The following is a 6,869-nucleotide window of genomic DNA, read 5'->3' on the forward strand; positions in this document are numbered from 1 at the left end:
ATAAATTCCCTTTCGAGTTTATTCCGGCCCCTGAGTTAACTGAATTAGAATATCCCTGCCCAGTGCAGTGATGCAGTTCTAGGGAGGCTGATGGGACAGGGTGGTGAGATGGGAAAGGGGACCCAGTCTCCTCTCCTCTACTCACTGACCTACTGGGGAGAGAGTATCATCCTGTCAAGTGGACCGTGACCCAGAAACTCAGGTCTTGAGCGACAGTCCTGTGGAGGGTGACAGAGCCAGGAGGTGAGGGGAAATTCCGCACAATATCAGGGAGCTCTTAGTGCAAGGCTCAAGCACGCCAGTGAGAAGGAATCTGCTGTCTGTCACTACATAACCCACCCGAGACATAAGTGGCTTAAAACAGCGGTCATTTATTCATTGCTTAGCACAGTTGTGGGGGCTGATTAGGTGGTGTTGTTGCTGGCCTCCCTGGGCTCACTCACAGGCCCAGCTGGAGGCTCAGCTGGCGCTGGCTGTCCAAGACGGGCCTCACTTCCATCGCAGGCCTGAGCTGGGATGGCTGGAAGAGCTGGGATGGACTGGGTTCTCTCTCCACGTGGCCTTTCGTCTCAGGCTGCTTACAGTTTGGTGGTCAGGGAGGGAGTCTGATGGGGTCAGCTGTGAGCTGAGGTCTCCTAAAGGATTAGAAGGCAGCAGTGAGTTTGCCCAAGGGTGAGAGGCTGGTAAGAGGGAGGAAAGTGATTTATAAGAGGGAATAACATGTGTCAAGATCCTGTGAGGGAGGAGGAAGTATGCTTTCTAGAAAAACAGGAATAAAGTTAGGCTGGTTACTGCACAGAATACAAGAAAAGATGGAGGGTGGCTGCCAGGTCATGCAGGTTCAAGGAGCTGAGGGTTTTCTGTTTAATCTTCATACTAGGAAAAATGGGAAAGATTAAAAGGTTTTAAGCAATGCGGTGACATGACACAAGTTGCTCTTTAAAGAAAGCATGGGGGTTTCCCTGGTGGCGCAGTGCTTAGGAATCCGCCTGCCAATGCTGGGGACATGGGTTGGATCCCTGGTCTGGGAAGATCCCACGTGCTGCAGAGCAACTACCGCAACTAAGAGTAGCCCCTGCTCGCCGCAACTAGAGAAAGCCTGCGTGCAGCAACAAAGACCCAACGCAGCTAAAAATAATTAATTAAAAAAGAAATAGAGCATGGTTATGTATTCGAGGTATTGCAGGGGGACTGGAAGCAGGCTTTCTCAACCTCAGCACCATGGACATTTTGGACCAGATAATTCTCTGTCAGTGGTGGGAGCTGTCCTGTACGTTGCAAGATGCGTAGCAGTGTCCTAGACCTCTACACACTAGATGGCAGTAGTCGCTGCCCCTGCCTCCCCCCCACTTAGTTGTAACAACTGATAATGTATCCAGACATTACCAGATGTCCTCTGGGGGAGCCGAATTCCCAGTTGAGAACCACTGGGCTGGAGTGAATGCAGGGCTTCTCTGGCCAGTATGACTGTCTTCCAGGAGAGAAATACTCTTCACTGGGCTTGAGTGGTGGAGCTGGAGCTGAGATAAGCAGATGGGATTAGAGATTCAAGGAGATGAACTCAACAGTATTTGGTTGGACAGACCCATCAGGACAGTCCAGTCCTCAGTCCTCCCTCCGCTTCCCTCCTTCAACATTCTACCCGCTCTGAAAAAAGAATTTGGTGTTGGGAATACTCATGGTCAGATGGCAAAAGGATAACACGTGAAGTATAAATTTCATTTTCACTCCTTTGTCATTTGTTGATGCAAGGCTCGTGCAGGGTCAAAGTCTGATCAAGGAAATGATTGAAGATCAGCAAGGCAGTGTGTTCCAGGCTTAGTGTGGAATAAGGGAGGTCTAGGGATTTGGAGAGCAAACCCTGAGAAGTGAGGGCAGTGGAGAGAGGGCTCTGGAATGCACTTGCATGAGTCACTGGCAGCAAGCCTTAGCAGTGAGGGCTGCGATTGTCCGGTGTCCCAGCCGTCAGCCCACCTGTCTGCAGAGGCCAGCTCGTTCTTTCTTATTGTAATTGTGCCCTCCTTCCCTAGGTTTTTACACAGAGACTCATAGTTCTCTATCCCGTGCCTGCCTGTAAGGAAGGATTGTGAGGAATGGTGAGTTCCCAACCCTAAGACAGTTGGAATTTGTCAGCTAAAAGATCCTGCCCTTATTTCTGTACTTACAGAGTGCAATTTTCTGCAGGAGAGGAAAGGTTGTGTTTTCTGCTCGTATAAAGAAAAATTAGAAACCAAAACCGCTTTCAAATCAAGGTATTTTTCTTGAGTCAAAAGCATCTCCTGAGCCTCCAGCCAAGTCCATCAAAAGGCTTTGTTAGATGATCTAAAGCTACCAGGGTTCATAAAGGTCATCATATCATTCAGGCTGAGCTTGAGAAGTCTGTCCTTTCTCTGCTTCTCACATGCAGAGGAAATTGAATGAGAAATTTTCACATCATTTCTACCCTACCCACACTCTTTTCTTTCTGACTTAATGAATATAGTCACCCAGAGGATAATCAGTCATGTTATGGTATCTTTTGCTGTGAAAGTGTTATTATTAAATTCATAGTAATGTAATCACATAATATTTTAGAGAATATGAATAACTGAAAGTCAATTCTTTTCTTCATGGTCAGAAGGCTCATGCCTTTCCATCCACCTCCCAATTTTTCTCCTGGACAAAGGTGACCGTGAATCATCACAGACCACAGAGCCAGCAGCCAGAACACTGTCCTACCCACTGTCACTTAGAAGTGAGCAGGAGACTCTTTTAGATCCCAGTCAACAAGTATAGAAGGGGTGGCAGAAATGTTAAAAATTACCATGTGGTAGACATCACAGTAGTAATAGTTACAAGTAAGAATAAATGCTAAAATTAATAGGCAAAAATATGATGAGAAACAAGATATTGCATACTTACCTGGCAGGGGAGATACGATGATCACAAAGGTGGTTTTCCCAGGACGAGCCTCATCCATTGCACTCTGGATGTGCTGACCCCTGAGATTTCCCCAAATATGGGAAACTCGACTGCGTAATTTGTGGTAGTGGGGGACTGCGTTCGTGCTTTCCCCTGGGAAAAAAAAAAGAAACAGATATTGGCATAGACTCAAAGCTATATCCCCACAAAACCCTTAGTAAGTTGGAAGGGAAATAGTAAATTCACAGTGGAGAAACCTGTGATTGAGTTAATATCACCAATGCTGAAACATATCTACATCATGGGTCTCCTAATATGATGTCAGCTTGACTGTCTACAGAGTGCCCAGATTCACCATTGTTTCTGGGTGAGTCTGTGAGGATGATTAGCATTTGAATCAGTGGGCTCTTTAAAGTAGATTGCCCTCCCCAGTGTGGGTTGCCACCCCCCAACCTGTTAAGGGCCTGAATAGAAGCAGGGCGGAAGTACAGAGGAATTCACTCCTTTTTTTGCTCTCTCACTGCTGGAGGTGACATCCCATCTCATCTTCTCCTGCCCTTGAACTGGGATTTACATCTTTGCCTCCCTTGGTTCTCAGGCCTTCTTCGGACTTGGACTGAATTACACCACTGGCTTTCTTGGGTCTCCAGTTTTCAGATGGTAGACTGTGAAACTTCTCAGCCCTCATGATCATGTAAGCCAATTCCTCGTAATAAATCTCCCTTATATAGGTATGTATGTATCTCTATATATGTATATGTCGATGAAAAATAGATCAATAGTCAAGCTAAGAAAGAAATGGAAAATTTTATTGGTGCCAACCTGAGGGTTATAACCCCGGAACACAGTCTTTTAGAAAGCTCTGAGGACTGTTCTGCCCCGTTAGAGATCAAAGCACAGTTATATATGTTTTTGAGACAAAGGGTAATTTGTCAAATGACGTATTGACAGTTACACAGTCCAGATCTGCAGGTACAAAGTAAGTAGTGGGACATCTGACACCTTACAAGATTAAGAAGGCAGGTTATCTCCTGAGGAGTTATCAAGTAATGGGTCATCCTGACTCTTTACAAGGTTAAGAAGGAATGTTACCTCCTAAGGAGGTCTGGTCAATGCAGATGCATGATACACACTAAAGGAGAAGGAGGGGGCCCAAACAGACAGAGAAAAGTTAAATTTTTCTTGTCTTGCCATAAAATATGAATTTTATTTCATCTGCTGTTAGTTTTTTTTCTCTGGAAGGACACAACATCATTTCTGTGTTATTCTTGCCAAAAATGCGTACCTGAATTTAATCACAAGAAGACATTAGACAAGCCCAAAATTCACCAGGAACCTTCGTGTTGCCGAATTCAATAATCATTTCTCATTCCACGTTTTACTCAACCTATAAGTATTATGCAATATTGTTCAACAGCTGTCTTTAAATCACTTTCTTCTCTTGCTCTCTAGGGCATAACTCTCTTTTGATTCTCCTCCTACCTTATAGTTAGTCTCCTCTTCTGATTTCTTTTCATCTTCCTACTAATGGAACTTTACTTTCCATCAACTGTACTGACCCGCAAGGTGATCTCATCCACTCCTATAGCTTTGTAGCTGCAGGAGGACCACTGATTACATTCTCATTCTAGGCAGCAGGAATAAAGAAGGGAAGGATAAGACCCCCAACCAACACCCTTAAATATAAGCACAAAACTCCTCCACCTACGTTCCATCAGCCAGAATTTAGTCCCACGGCCGCTCTTAGCTGGAAGGACCACGTGCCAAGCTGCCAACAAGGTTCTGTTGTTGCAGAATAAGAGAAGGACAGACATTGGATAACTAATAACTCTTCTATAGGTGGCAAATCTTATCACTCCTCTGGTTTACACAGTGCAGAAGTCAGACGGATCTAGGATAAAACAAGTGGATTATTATAAACTTAATCAGATGTTAACTCTATTAACAGCTGCTGTTCTAGGTAGAATTCTTTCCTAGAGAAAATTAACACAGTACCTGGTACCCAATATGTAGCTCTTGAGCTGACAGTTTCTTTCCTCTCACCCAGTAAACAGGGAACATAATAGGCTGTTGGATGTTATCCTGATGTAGAATGAATGACATAAAGTGACAGAAGGCGTTTTGTCACAATTTGGTCTGCAGTGACTCTATCATCTCCATATTACACAGGGTATCAGTCTGGTCCACTACATTGATAACATCATGCCGATAGGACCTGTGGAGTAGGAAGTAGCAGGCTTTGCACTAAGTGCTTATCTCAGGGAGGCGTGAGCTGCTGTGGTGTATCAGCCACACTCAGGGATAGCACTGAATAAGTTGATGTGAAATATTCCCTGTCAGCAAAATTTTGAGTGGTACGTGCACATCGTTACCCACTTTGCCTAGAAGGCATGGCCTGAGAAATATGAACAGACATGAAGGTTTATGTCCCTTCCCCCGCTTCCTTCCTCCCTTCCTCCCTCCCTCCCTCCTGTCTATCTGTCTATCTATCTATCTATCATCTATCATAGCTAAAATTTTAGCCAGATGATAGGAATTAATGGTTAGAAGATTTGTAACAAGTTCTAGGGAAGAGATACATGCACGGATGGATGTATCTTTTGGCATCACAGTGAGACAGTGTTTTCGTCCTATGTGAATGCCCACTGGAAGTCCCTCCCTGCTGAGGATGTTTTCAAATTGGGTATTCCCACTCAGCCTCTTCGAGACCTGCCCAATGAGTTCATGCACAAAGTGGCAAAGGTGCTAGGGATGGAAACCGTGCCTGGACTCAGTAATACAGATCCCTTCTCTCCAAGTTAGCCTGGCTGCTGTCACTGCTGAGCGTCCAGCTTGCCCACAACAGCAGCACCCAACCCTGATACCCTAATATGGCACCACACCTTGGGTACACAAAGCCGCCCCAGCCATCAAATGGCATGTTGATGCCATGGGCCCTTCCACTGTAGCTAGGGCAACAATTTGTCCTCAGTGGAATAGACACCTTCTGGATTTGGATTTGGTTTCCTTGTGTGCCATACTTGTGCCAGCCCCACCATCCATGGGACTTACTGAATGCCTTATTCAAGGTCATGCATTCCATTCCAAAGTTGATTCCGATCAAGGGCACTTAACCATGTGCATGAGCTATGGGGCTGCAAATTCTCTACATCAGTTTCACTACATTAGGTCTAACCGGCCCAGGGTCCTGACCTCCTCAATATAGACTTTCTTCCAGTTGCACCCCATCATCACCTGGACCAGACTTTTTTTTCACTTGGTGGTTCTGCTTCCTCCTAGAGGGCGCATCTCCGTCTATATTTCTCCCCCATGCCCTGCCTCCCATGCTGCGAACTGCTGCTGCTTCTAGCTTCCAGAACTATGAACGAATACATTTCTTATACAGATGGTTGCTGCACACCCAGCTCGTGGTGCTTTATTACAACAACCCTAGGCAGCTAGAGCCATATTCATTCATTGATTTCAGAAATATTTGCTGGGCATCTACTATATACCAAGCACTCTTAAAGACACGGAGGAATACAGAAAAAAAAAAAAAAAAAAAAAAAACAAGAACAGATAAATAGTGTCTATTCCAGCTTAGTAGAGGATGACATATAAAGAAGTGAAAAAAAAAAAAACCCAAAACCCAATAACTTCAGATAATAGGGAGAGCTCTGAAATAAGTACAGCACTTAGAATCTTTCCTTTTAAGGACACCAGTCATTGAATTTAGGGCCCACCCTAATCAAGTATGACCTCATTATTATTATTATTATTTTTGGCCATGCCACACGGCTTGCAGGATCTTAGTTCCCTGACCAGGGATTGAACCCCGGCCACCCCAGTAAAAGCCCCGAGTTCTAACCTTTGGACCTCCAGGGAATTCCCAAGTATGACCTTATCTTAACTTGATTACATCTGCAAAGACACTTTCCAAATAAGATCACGTTCACAGGTGGGAATATGGGTGTTCACACTTCAATATA

General features: G+C 44.8%; 1 non-coding gene across 1 annotated transcript; it reads left to right on the forward strand.

Moving 5' to 3' along the window:
* Nucleotides 1–2,893: 2,893 nt before the first annotated feature.
* Nucleotides 2,894–3,057, forward strand: LOC112406495 (U1 spliceosomal RNA). The gene has a single exon (XR_003004567.1). It is a non-coding gene; the product is annotated as a U1 spliceosomal RNA (small nuclear RNA).
* Nucleotides 3,058–6,869: the final 3,812 nt, after the last annotated feature.

Source organism: Neophocaena asiaeorientalis, unplaced genomic scaffold (assembly GCF_003031525.2).
Source record: "Neophocaena asiaeorientalis asiaeorientalis breed wild unplaced genomic scaffold, Neophocaena_asiaeorientalis_V1.1 scaffold141, whole genome shotgun sequence".
NCBI lineage: Eukaryota > Metazoa > Chordata > Mammalia > Artiodactyla > Phocoenidae > Neophocaena > Neophocaena asiaeorientalis.